This window comes from Rhineura floridana, chromosome 3 (assembly GCF_030035675.1).
Source record: "Rhineura floridana isolate rRhiFlo1 chromosome 3, rRhiFlo1.hap2, whole genome shotgun sequence".
Lineage (NCBI taxonomy): Eukaryota > Metazoa > Chordata > Lepidosauria > Squamata > Rhineuridae > Rhineura > Rhineura floridana.
Window position 1 is genome coordinate 31,653,487 of NC_084482.1, and position 13,221 is coordinate 31,666,707.

Sequence of the window (13,221 nt, forward strand, 5' to 3'; positions counted from 1 at the left end):
AGTAGTCATATGGACAAGGTGGTTGCAGAGGGAGATGGAGCTCCTATAGACCACAGCAACCCCCTCCTCAACCCTCAGGTCTACCCTGATGCTGAACCAGGTACCCTGGTGGACATAGATGGGAGATACTGACTCCTCCCTGCTCACCCACCCGGGTCTTGGTTATACATGCCAGATTGGCTGCCTCACCCACAATTAAATCATGAATGAGGGAGATCTTATTATGCACTGATCTGGCGTTTAGGAGCAGTATCCAGAGGTCTATGAGCTGGCTGATAGGGCAACCAACAAACCTGTGGGTGTGGGGAGGACCGGAAAAAGGCACAGCCATGAACTGCCTGGGCCGCTTTCCCCTTACCTGGCAAGTCCTCCTCACAATGCCATATCTCCCTCGACCCGTCACTACACTAATCGGGGGCCCCCTCAAGTCTCCCCACTTGGCTCTGAGTCCTCTCTCCCAGGCACATGACTCGAGACCCACAAAAAACCAGGCAATCTGCAAAGCAGGAGCCACCTCAGCCAGCCAGCTTATGTATCCCCTCCAGGGAAGGGACGGGTGGACAATATCAGCAACAGCTAGCTGAGTGCCTGGTCCTGCAAGGCGTGACACCTGCAGAGCAGAAGTCCAACAGGGAGAGGGCGGTGGTGGTAGCCGAGCAGCAGCAAGCAAGCAAGCAGGCAGGCAGCAGCAACAAACAGCTCTCCTTCCTTGGGCGGTGGTGGTCCCCTTCCTTCTGCAGGCACTGGGTCTCCAAGGCACAAAATGATTATTTTCCTTATGTAGGATTTCTTTGTGTTGCAGTCATGAGAACAGATGTAATATTATTAGTAAGGAAAGACAAGGCTGGGAGGGATCATAGCTCAGTGGTAAGGAAAGGCAAGATCCTGGAGCATCAGTTTCTCCTGAAGGGAAAGACTAGTAAAGTAGTTTGAGCTCAGGTCTATATTGCACTCCCCATATGTTCCTGATAGCTGGGGAACTTGGATTGATAGTGGAATTGGTGGTAGCATTACAGCAGACTTTGAGGCAGAAGTCCATGGCCCCACTCTGCAGAATAAGACAGGAGGGCCCCCAAACTCAGCAGGGCTGGTTTATCATATTTTGAAATGTGAAATAGAACAAGTTATCATCTAAAAAGGGAGGGCCTGTAAGACCATTTTAATTAGTCTATGCTTTACCATCTAAAAAAGGGTTCCCCCGGTAATGCAGTCCAGCCTGTCGCTTTAAGACTGCCCAGTCTCTTGTTCTCCATTCTCTATAAGCAGAGAAGTCACATCTCCCCTTGATTACATAAAGTGCAGAAAAGGTTCCATCTCACAGGGAGATGGAGAAACCCAGCAGTAATTAACACAGTAATTAACCCAGCAGTAATTAGCCCATCTCCCAAATTCCAAAAAAGTGTCAAGCCCCTTCCTTGACAAACATGACTAGCTTGTGATTGGCTGGACACAGCCACCCGTCAATCAGGGCCTCCTCAGTCAGAAACACTTAAAAGACAAGTGTTCCCAAACACTTTGTCCCTCAACATTCCACAGCTGCTATGTTACATGTGAGGAGACCAGAAGCCTGTTTGTAAGTAGCTACAACAGGAGAGACTTGAATGTTCTTTTAAGTTTTCTTTATGTACTATTTTGTTTCTTTTCTTTTTCCTCCTATCTTTTGATCCTAAATAAATCTCTTAAAGTTTGGCTGCTGGAGCTTGTAAGTGCACTTGTGCCAGACTCTTAGCCCATTTGGGTGTCATGCTATGTGTACATCAGTGGGGTTTGACAGAGAAAAGCAAACTACCTCAGACTCTGGGAAGGGCTGGGTAGGCTGGATGGTCTCTCTGTCTCCCCTCATAAGTATTTGTTTTGGATCCCCAGAAATCACTCCCATCTGGGGGGTAGGTGGAACATAAGGGAGTGTAGTTGCAGCTTCCTTCAGAACCTTTTCTGCACCTGAGTGGGTACCTAACTGCACCACTGGGTGGAATCCATGTTGGCCTCAATAACCTTCCCACAGCATTCAGGTGCTCCAACAAGATTAGCAGTGGACATATCTGCCAGGCTCATCCCCTTGACCTAGAACTCCCCAACCCCTGCAGTTAAAACAAATTAAACTAGGTCAGATATTCTAATATTAGCATTTGTCACATTCCTAAAGGTATGCTGAAAGCAAAAACATTAACATACTTCAAATTGCCATATTCATGTTTTTGAAAAAGAAGCGGTGTCTTTTTTTGTCCTATCTTTCTGTATTCTGATAACGTTTGCAAAGCTCTTCTTGCTTCTGTTAATTAATTTAATTTAACCTATGATAATTGTGTTATGTTAATTGACCTGCAGAGAAGTTAAGTTCTTGCAAGAATCTATGGCTTGATCTAACTTGACTCCTGCCAAGTATCCTGTTGCCAAAGGCTGGATCTTTCCACTTAAGACTTTTTTTTTTTTTTTTGCAAGTGGGGAGGTACATGGAGTTGCATAGTGTGCACCAAAAACAAGTATATAAGTTAAAAAGTAAATGTGTTATGGTATACTTTGACCATGATATACACATAAGAAACATATGGTACTTTATAATAAATAATATAGCTTCCATTCTATAAGCTTAGATACATTTGTGGGGAGCCATCTTCCCCAAGTATGAAAAGGGGGCAGTCTGGCACATGTGAGGGCTGGTTCATTTTCAGACTTTTGTTCCTGGCTCTCACTGCAACAACCTTGCCTCCCAATCTGAGGCTGCTTCAACCGTGTGAAGGAGGAATACAGGACAGTACTTCATCTTGTTGGTGACCTGGTGAGCTCCCTGCTGCTATGTTGACCATTGTCATGATGTAGACTTCACATCCAGGTTTTGAAGGAGAGAGTAAACAACAACAACAACTAATAACCAAGGTGCGTTAGACAACATGTGTACCAAATTTCAGTTTTCAATGTGCTGCGGGAGACCCTTAACCCTTTTAATACCCTATCAGTGAGTGAATGAGCATTTTTAAATTTAATACTAAGTAAAGCTTGCATTCTGCCAAACCTATGTCTCTGGCTGCTATTGGACATGCCCCCACCTCCCAAATGCAATCCTGAAGAGGCAAAGGAACTCCTACACCCCCAGCATTCTAACCATAAGGGCTGCTTGGCATGTGGATTTGCTGGGTGCCAAAGCAGGCTCACAGAGTTGGTCTCTGCTACAAAGTGGGGCCTCCTTAAGTTATGCAAGAAAATCTTGTTTTTAGAAACAAAAACAAAAAAACACTCCAAGATTTTCCTCCACATGTACCTGCTTGGGGCCAGAGGCTGCACATATCCATTGTCTTCATGCTGCCTCCAAAAGCTGAGAGGAGAAAGCTGCATGCAGAGGCCCACGTTCTCTCAGCTGGCCGGGGCTAACAGTTAGGAACATGCAGCTTAATTCCCTGTCTCCCATGAGATCCTTTGAACAGCAAGGGGACGCATCCCAAGGCCAGTTCCCTTCCTCCCCATCCATTAGTGTTTCCCTGACCCACCCACTTCAGCCTACAGAAGCCTCTGCAGTGGATTTAGGGTGCTAAAGGAAAGAGGGAGCAGATCCAATTCCACCACCTTCTATGGGTTCCCAATTCATATTAGTCACATCCATGCCGGATCCGTAATGCGCTCTTTAGCCACTTGGACAGTCATGGCTTCCCCCAAAGAATCCTGGGAACTGTAGTTTGTGAAGGGTGCTGAGAGCAGTTAGAAGACACTTCACAAAAGTACAGTTCCCAACACCCTTAGCAAACTACAGTTCCCAGGATTCTTTGGGGATAGCAAGATTGTTAAAGTGGTATAAGAATGCTTGAAATGGATGGTGTGGATGGGACCATTGCAGACACATGATGATGTTGAACTCAAGGAATGACTGTGGCTTGCCACATCCATCTCTTGAGATCAAGAACATGTCCCCACAAGGTGTAATGGCTTCAGGGCTAATGGGAAGGAGCAGTATCACAAAACCCCTTCAGCCCCACAAGCTACACAGATGCTGCTGCAGCCCCTCTACTCAGAGGAGAAGCCCAGGTTGAACAGAGAAACTGCTGTAGGTTTCCCCATGGAGCCAGGAAGTGTGGGTGTTGGGAAGGGGGGAGATCAGAAGTGAAATCTCCTCCTCTTTGTGCTGTCCTTTCTCTCTATGAATTTTTTAAGGGTCTTCACTTTTGTAAACAGCAGCCACTGCCTAAAATGGTATAGGGAGCAGGTCTCATGGTGAAACTGCATGAAGCAGCTGTGTTATGGAGAGGTGCACTGAAGCATATTTTTCACAGACCCCAGACCATTTCCCCTGCCTCCAGGCCAGTGGAGTAATAAATCTGGTCATTCCCAGGTGCATGCAAGACTATCGTGGGCACCTGCTTCATTTTCTTTCCCTTGCGGTGAGCTTAATAACCACTGCTCAGGAGTAATTGAGGTGATTATTGTATGGCCTGGAGGGAACATCTTGGTTCATTATCTCTGGGGAATAGCAACAGGATGCAAAAAAGATAATCAGAGGCTTATTTGTAGTGCTTTGTATAATAGATTTGGAGATATGGAGTGTCTGCGAGATCAGATCTCACGCCCCCTCCCACGCCCCAACTTGATGCATCGATGAGTGTGGGAATCCAAATATCATCCCTATATACTATTTTTTTCCATTTATTCATTGTTTACTACCCAATAGTATCCCACAATATACTATGGTGGGAGTTAAGAGTGGAAAAATGAGCTGTTTTAGACAACACAGACTGTGATGTGTGTTTCTTTACCATTTTCTGTCTCTATGGCTCTCAGTGTCATTTCCTTCTACTTTCTTTGCAAAAGCTCAGCTTCTATTTGTCTGTTTACTTCCCTGTTCCCACCTGTGCTTTCACTGCCATGCCACTTGCTGCATGTGGGCCAGCATTGTGTGCCTTTCATATTAGATTGCTGAGTTTGAAAAAACTGTATTCCGTATTATCTTAACTCCAAGCAAAATGGCTGACAACAAAAGCAAATACAGCAGCCAGTAAGAGAAACAGTCCCGTAGCCAATCAATTCATTATATGTGACAACATGAAACAAATGGAGAAAACAAATTATGATTTAGAATATGTTGGGCAGGTGGGCACAGTGGCGTCACTAGGGGGGTGCGGACCGCACCAGGCGACACCATCAGATAGGGGTGATTCTCAGCTTTAATTAAAAAAAAATAAGTTTCTAGGTGGTCCGGTTCTTGAGATATACATAAAAATGTCAGCCACCCCCCCAGTGCCATCACTAGGGGTGTGTGGACCACACCAGGTGACACCATCAGAGGGGGGTGATTCTCACCTTTACTTTAAAAAAAAATAAGTTTCTAGGTGGTCCGGTTCTCGAGATATACATAAAAACGTCAGCCGCCCCCGTTAAATCTTTTTTTAAACTACTGTATAGCACTTCGCAGCTTTAACCCCGCCCATTCAGGATTGCAGCCAATCAGTGAAGTGTTTGTTTGACCTGTGGCAGTGTCTAGTAAACCTCATTGCAAGGCCAGAAAATGGTGGTCCCCCCCCCCTCGTTTATCTGAAAATCTCATAAATTGGGTAAGTATATACATTTCAGTTTTTTCCCCTCTTGTGTGTAGGAGTCAGATCCTGGGCAGTGTTTTCAAAACCTTCCAAATACCTGCTTATGTGGGGGTAAAAGCATTGCTAATCCCATATCTCCAGAGTAAATCCCATTGAATTCAATAGGATTTACTTTTGAGTAGACATGGTTATGAATGTGCTGAAAATCAATGGGACTTTGGAGTGAATGTAAAAAAGAATTGTGTTTGTGTTCTCTTTCCGTCCCCCCCCCCCCCAGTCCTAAAGCAAGTAGGCAGGGCTTACTTAGGTATTTCAGTTTTTAGTCTGTAGGAAACGAATACTGATTTTTTTAAAACTAATACTAATTTTTCTGCAATGACCAACTGGTTTGACAATAAACTATTATATGGGCTGTATGTATTTATACATCTGCAGTGTGTGTGTGTAGTCTTTCCAACAACCCTGTGAGGTAGGGTTGGAAACCAAGGCAGCTCACAACAAGAAATAAAGCCATTTAAAATCCAATAACCATAAAGCAAGAATAAACAGTTGGAAAACAGCCTAAAGAAGCATGATTCTGAATTTTGGGTTGGGTGAATGAAGTTTATTTATTTATTATTTGATTTATATCCCGCCCTTCCTCCCAGTAGGAGCCCAGGGCGGCAAAGAAAAGGACTAAAAGCACTTTAAAACATCATAAAAACAGACTTTAAAATATATTAAAACATCTTTGAAAATATTTTTTAAAAGCTTTTTAAAAAAGAAAAGGCTTAAAAACATATTAAAAAGCAATTCCAACACAGACTCAGACTGGGATAAGGTCTCAACTTAAAAGAACAAGTTGAAAGAACAAGTTCCTTATCACTTGAGGCTGTAGTTCTCTGCACACTTCCCAGTTTGAGTAAGCCCCATTGAATACATTGGGACTTGCTTCAGAGTAAACAAACATCGGATTGCACTATAAATATATTTACAGATTGTGTAATTCATAAACATATTTGAGAGTCATGTTTATATAAATATTTCTTCATACTGTGTCCCAATAAGTATTTGATTTCACACTATGGTTGTAGATGATTTTTTCCTCTACATTTTAAGTGTGCCCTTCTTCCTGGGGGTGGTCATGGTTCTCCGTTGTTTTCATCCTGAGGGGAGGATAGGCTGAGAGATGGTGAATAGCACATTTAAGGTCTCTTCACCTCCCCCCTTTTTAATTTGTATTTATTTTATATTTCTCCAATATCTTCCCCTGGCTGTTTTTATGTATTTTAAATATTTTTAGATTAAATAAATAGGAAATCATAATTGTGAACCTCCCTAAAAGCAATTTACCTATCCTTATGTTTTGGCAAAGTGATGGTGTGAAGGCATGCTGGTAGAACAAGAGACCATGTTTGAGGCATGTTAAAAGGTGTTTGAGGACTTTGTCACACATTACTTTTTGAGACCTGTAGATTCATGTTGGAAAGAACACGTGCACGTATTGAATGGTGGCTTGGGTGCTGTTTTTTCAGTCTACGCTGCATGCGTAGGGAAGGTGATACATCATCTGGCAGCTAGCTTCATAACGTGAGAATGAAAAACATTTGGATCACCATTCACTTGTTTACTTTTCTCAATATTGAGACCACTTCATATATTACTTTTTCATACACAGAAATTTAATCTTTGTATAGGAAAAAGTATTTTGTAAAATATGAAGGACAGTGGCTGCCCAGTCAGTATAATCACTGTACAAGATCTACTCAGCCACTGTAATTACCTTTTTGTTTTGAGTGCCCTTTTTTGTCTGGGTCTTGGTTCAGGTGTGTATCCAACTCTGATGTGCTTATGGAAGGGGTGTGCAAGTAGTGCCCCCCAAGTGTGGAGGCTTGGACAAACATTGTGTTATGGAAAACCAAAGTCTGTGTGAAAGTACATATTTGGGAATGCCATCAGTGTAATCCTAAACACACTTAATAAATAATATCGAACTTGCACGTCACAAAATATATTACGGTCGTGTCCATAAGCACCAGGAGGGTAGTCGCCCAAGGGATCTTAGTCCCTCTGCTGTTTTGGGAGCAGGGTCCCTATGTCTCCAAGCATCCTACAGTCAGCATGAAAAGGGAGTGTGTTAGTCACTGAGAAGAGTCTTCTAATAGGCTTCCTTGCCTTTCCTGCTGATTAGAGCCAATCAGAGTGAAAGGAGGTGAGTCAGCCACTGAGAAGACTCTTCTCAGTTGCTAACACTCTCCACTTTCATGCTGATTGGCTCCTAGAGATGTTTGTTGTTGTGAGAGAATGCATTAACAAAGATCTCATTCTTAATCCAGGAGCAAAAAAGGGTGTACGTGGCTGTAACTATCATGAAGGGACCCTGCAGCTCTGAATTTTCTACTAAACAACTGATAAATACCTATGTAACTTTGTGTCTGGAGATGTATTATTAAGAATCACTTTCCATAATTGTAAGGAGGTGTGTCCACACGCATGCATCCCAGGCACCTAAATGAGTGGTGAGAGCAGCATAGGGACATAAGCAGATGTCTTATTCCAGGGGTTCCCAAACCTTTCTTCTACATAGACCACTTGAATATTGCTGAGGGTCTGAAAGTATCTGAAAATTTACTATGGGCATATGCAAGATAATTAACTCCCATTAGTGATAACAGCAAGAATTTGGGCTGTGCGTATGATATTGTAATGTAAAGGTGTAATTTTAATTTTGCTAGTTGTTTATGTCACTACTATTGCCATTACATTCAGTGATATACGGGAATTACGATTTACGAGTAACATTAGTACAAAAAACATTACTAAGGATTCTGTATGGTCTGATACGGGAGGAGGTCCATGGGGGTGACACCATGTTACCGCACCGGGTGACACCAAATCTAGTGACACCACTGGATGGGCAGCGTGAATTCCTTTGTATCATGTTGGGGTGCTTCTGCTTTTGTAAAGGATTTCTCACATGAAGGTGTGCCTTAGTGACATACAGTTTCTAGCATCAAGCTTCCTTCACTCCCAACCCCCCACTTGACTCTTCCCTGTCCAAGGGCTTAGTCGTCAGGATTTGTCCATCTTTGGGGTCCCTAGCAAAACAGCCCAATAGTTCTTATCCTATGCCATAACAGAATATGTGTTCTGTAAACTCATAGCAGACATCTACAGTGGACTGGTTCCTTTCCTTGTCCAGAGGAAACAGCTATAATTCAAATCATGTAACAAAACACAAATTTTCTGTGGGTAGTTCACCTAGCAGTACAATAACAATGCCATAGGAAGAATTCAAAGCCTGCAGACTTCCAGGTAGGGCAATGTTTTGTAGTGAAAGAACATGGATGTCTAGATGGAGAAGAAGAAGAAAAAACACAGACTTAGGCTGCAAGCCTACGCTCAGTTACCTGGGAGTAAAATCTGTTGAATTCAATGGGACTTATTTCTGAATGGGCATATATGAGGTTGTAACGTTAACAAATTCATTCCGGCTTCGGGCTTTTGTGGACTGGAATCCCTGTCATCCCATGCATGATGTCTTACCTGGAGTTGGAAGGCATATATACGCACAAGTGTGGATCCCAGGATATGATCTCAAGGCACATGAAGCCACCACCTTGCTGAAGCTAAGCAGATCTAGATCTCGTCAGTGGGATGGGAGACTGCCTGAGAACCACATGTATGCTTCTTTGGATTCCTTGATGAAAGAAAGGAGTAAAAATGTAAGTAAATAAATAAATAAACAAATGACATGGTCAGAAATAGTTTCCCTCTGACCTTACTCCTCACCATTCCCTCCTCCCACCCCGCATCAATCATATGTATATATCCCAGCAAGCTGCAGATAAGGCTTCATGCATCTGATGACATAGATAATATTCTACAAAAAGCTTTTGTATAATACAGGAGTGGGGAACCTGCATCCCCCCCCCTCCCGGATGTGTTGGACTCCCGGCTCCCATCAGCCTCAGCCAGCATAGCCAGGGATGATTGGAGTTATAGTTCAACAAGATCTGATAGGCCAGAGGTTAGCCACCCTTGCCATAATACAATTGCTATTTGTGTTGCAAAAAGACCCTTTTCTGTTGTTTTTCTGCAACAGACTAGCATGGCTAGTCCTTTAGATGAAGAAAAGCTCACTGCTATCCTGCTGAGACATTTCCTTTCCAGACAGAGGGTGGTACTGGTTCTGAGCTGCAAGTGAGAAGTGCTTTATTGGATGTCTGGAAGCTTAACCAGAGGGGCTATTAGAAAGGCTTGTGCTTAGCCAGAGGTGAGGAAAATCCTGTGTTAATGAGCCCCAAGGCTGCTTAGCTAGGCAGACACTGATTTTAGCAGCGGCAGCAGCAGGCCCAGCCAAGCAAGGCTCCCAGCCTGCACTAATCCTCATAGATCTGGGAGTTTTTAAAAAGAATCAGGTTGACTTGACTTTGTGCCGATGTTTTTAATCTTTCAAGTGCTCCATGGGAAGAACCAAATCCCTTTTGCTGGTTTCATGCTTGCCCAGTAACAGGCTAGGACCCCTTAGTATAATGCAGGGGCAGGGGAGCTGCTGCAGCAAAATTCTCTGTAATGAGCATGCTCCCCTTTAAAAGAGGAGAGGAACCCCCATTACTGTGGGATAATCGGCATCTGGGATGATACTGTCAGATCCAGCCACAGTTGCAAATTTTGCTGGAGCAGGGCTAGACTATACTTGAGTTTTAAGTGTAAACCAGCATATATCTATCCTGAGCTAAGGAACAGATGCTTCTTCCCCCTTTGCCAACCAACCTTCCAATACAATTCGCTGTAGTTACTCAGGAAAGGGGTGGGTGGTTGGCAGATGTAGAATTAATTCAATGGACCAATTCCCATGCATGCATGCAGGCCATAATTGCCTTTTGTACATCAACTAAACTCAAATCTCATTTGTTTTCTCTGGACTTTTCCAGGAATCCACCTCTAAAACAGATCCCTCCCTCCCTCCCTCCCCACATACACATTAGGGTTAGGCTAGCACAAACCCATGTTCGTACTAATACCACAAAATCCTGCCCTTATGCACTGGGTGTCCACTATAGGCTTGCTGCAGTGGGAGGACAGCCTATGTTGACACCTTAAGGACACAGTGCTCCTAAGGACACTCATGAGAGAGTAAGCCCCATTCACTTCTAAGCATGCATGCCTTGCATGCATGCACGGTAAAGCTGCAGTCGTATACACACTTCTCTGGGAGTAACTGCAACTGAACTCAGTAGGATTTTTGCTGTAAAAGAATTAAGCAGGGGAGATGTGGGCTGCTGCGCTGCACTGCTGAGGTACACAGGATTCAAAGAATGAAACAAAAGAGAAAGGCAAAAGATCAGGGTATGATATGGTGCATTGGTGGGCAGGAGCTATGTTAAAGGTCCCTGAGAGTAACTTGAAAAAGCTTGCCCAATTGAACCTTAAACCATTATATAATATAATAAAATAGCGCATTTAAAAAGTGCACAAAATAATGCTGACATGGGAGGGATAGTTGTGTTGCTCACTGTGATGTTACAGGCACTCTCCAAAGAGCTGTCTCTAAACACTCATGCAACCACGTTCCCATTTCATTTATTAACGTGTTAACAGGGATGAAATATGATCCCTTCCTGGTGATAAAATTTTTCTGCTTGAGGACTGGGAAATGTTGAATTCCTTGCAAAAGCATTGTTGTTGTTGTTATCATTAAATGTATATCCTGCCCTTCCTCCCAAAGGGCAAAAACCTTTAGGTCCCTTGGAACAATGGAGTAATAAGTGCACATTTTTTGCAGATTTTTTTTCCAGAAAAGTCCTAAAGAAAAAGAAAACACTGAGGCTTGGTACATATTGTGAATCAAAGCCAATTAAAATGGGACTCAACCAGAGGATCTTATGCAACATGATTTGCCAATGTGAACCAATGAAGCATGTAACTACTTCTCCTGTCATTGTGTCATAGCCAATCAGAGACTGTTCTCATTGCATGCCAGCTATTAAAAACAATTAAATATTATTGTATTGGCTGCTATTATACTAAATACTATTACATGCCATCTATCAGTTAAATATCATATGGAAAATATCAAATACCAAATCTCACTGGCTGTCAAATACAGACATCAAGCTTGACGAATGTTTAGCAAATATTCAGAACATACCTGGTGAGTCTCAGGCATTCCCTTTTTTTTCCAGTGAATAATTTTGGGCAGCAAATTGGCCTAGTTCAAACCAACTCTTTAGCCCAGGGGTAGTCAACTTGTGGCCCAAGAGCTACATTTCATGCAGCTGAGTGGGTGGAGGGAGCCCAGACTGAGAGAAATGAGGGAGGGGGGAGAGAGAGAGCTGAAGTGGATAGAGCGATGGAAAGAGGAGTGGAGAAACCCTCTGCAACCAGCCTTCAGATTTCTGTCCCTCTCCCAGCAGCCTGGGAGTGAAAGAGCAGAGTAGAAGAGGGAAGGAGGGAGGGCAAGAGAAAAAGGTGTCAGAAATGGGGGGGGGATATTGGCAGGGAAAGAACAAAAAAGGATGGCAGAAAAAGTAGGGTGATGGGAAGTGAGACGGGGAATGAGAGAGAGGGGTGGTGGTGGCTCTGTTCAGCTTTAGTGCTGGCTTCTCACACCCCTTGTTTTAGCCCCCTCCACCATTTAGCATGCAGCCCAACAGGAGGATACAACGTTCCTTACCTCCACTTTAGCTGTTCAGTCATTCTGTATTCATGGATACACTGACAACACAGAGCTAGCTTGGTGCAGCTACATTTTGATTTCCCACAATGCTCCAGAGGAGCATTAGATCAAGGAGGCATTGTGGGAAATTAAAGTGGAGGCTTGAGGTAGCTGTCTTGCTTGGTTTGCCAAACTGGGGCCAGGGGAGGGAATTAAAGGGGGGGGCGTTGAAGTCCTCAGCAGTAGTCCTGCTTGGGCCCTGGCAGCTATCCCAAGAAGTCAGATGCGGATGACACAGCTGATGGTTTTGGCCTTGCACTCTCCCCTATTCAGTGTTCACAGGTTGACCTCACAAGGAATTGAATCTGGAAGAGGGGGACCTGGAGAGAGAGAGTTCCCTGCCACACACTCAAGTGGTTGCATGAGTTTGGCCCTGAGGGATCTTAGGCCAATATCATTCCCTTATCATGCCAAGCATCCCTGTATCTTTGAAAAACAACAATTCTATATTCCAGCTCATGTAACAACTTGCTGTAGAAGGGGGTAAGCTCACAGTGATTTCTGCACAGGACTCTAGGGAGAACAGTCAGTATTTAAGCTTTTCTCTGAAAATAGTTTTTGTTGTTAAAAGCTTTGAAATGACACTAGTATTGGACCAGAAAGAAAGAAAGAAGGGGGAAAGTGAAATATTTTGCTTTTCTGATAGCCCTCAAGAAATCACAAGAACAATGAAGTCCTGCAGGAATTCACAAGCCAGTTTAGGAAAACAGCAGGAGGAAGGAGAGGGGAGATGTTTGCATGAGTGCAGAAAAACACAGAAGAAATCAAGAAAAGGAGTGAGAGGTGTGTGTGCGCGCGTGCATGTGCTCTTTTTCAGGTTTGTCTGCACTGCTGAGCATTAATCTTGATTGAATGTGAAGTGTCCTTTGCTTGTGGCACCTGCACAAGGCACAACTGGGAATGAGCCTAGCCCCTGTGTTACCATTGCTACAAGTAAAACCATCCCAGATGGAATTATTACTCCATTTATCACAAAGCAACAAACTCCCAGGCTTGAAA

At 43.6% G+C, this 13,221-nt stretch overlaps 1 long non-coding RNA gene across 1 annotated transcript; it reads left to right on the forward strand.

The window, feature by feature from the left end:
* The first annotated feature begins 1,428 nt into the window (after positions 1-1,428).
* LOC133382090 (uncharacterized) lies at positions 1,429-11,447 on the forward strand. Its single transcript, XR_009761788.1, has 3 exons — positions 1,429-1,573; positions 2,673-2,877; positions 11,290-11,447. It is a non-coding gene; the product is annotated as an uncharacterized LOC133382090 (long non-coding RNA).
* Positions 11,448-13,221: the final 1,774 nt, after the last annotated feature.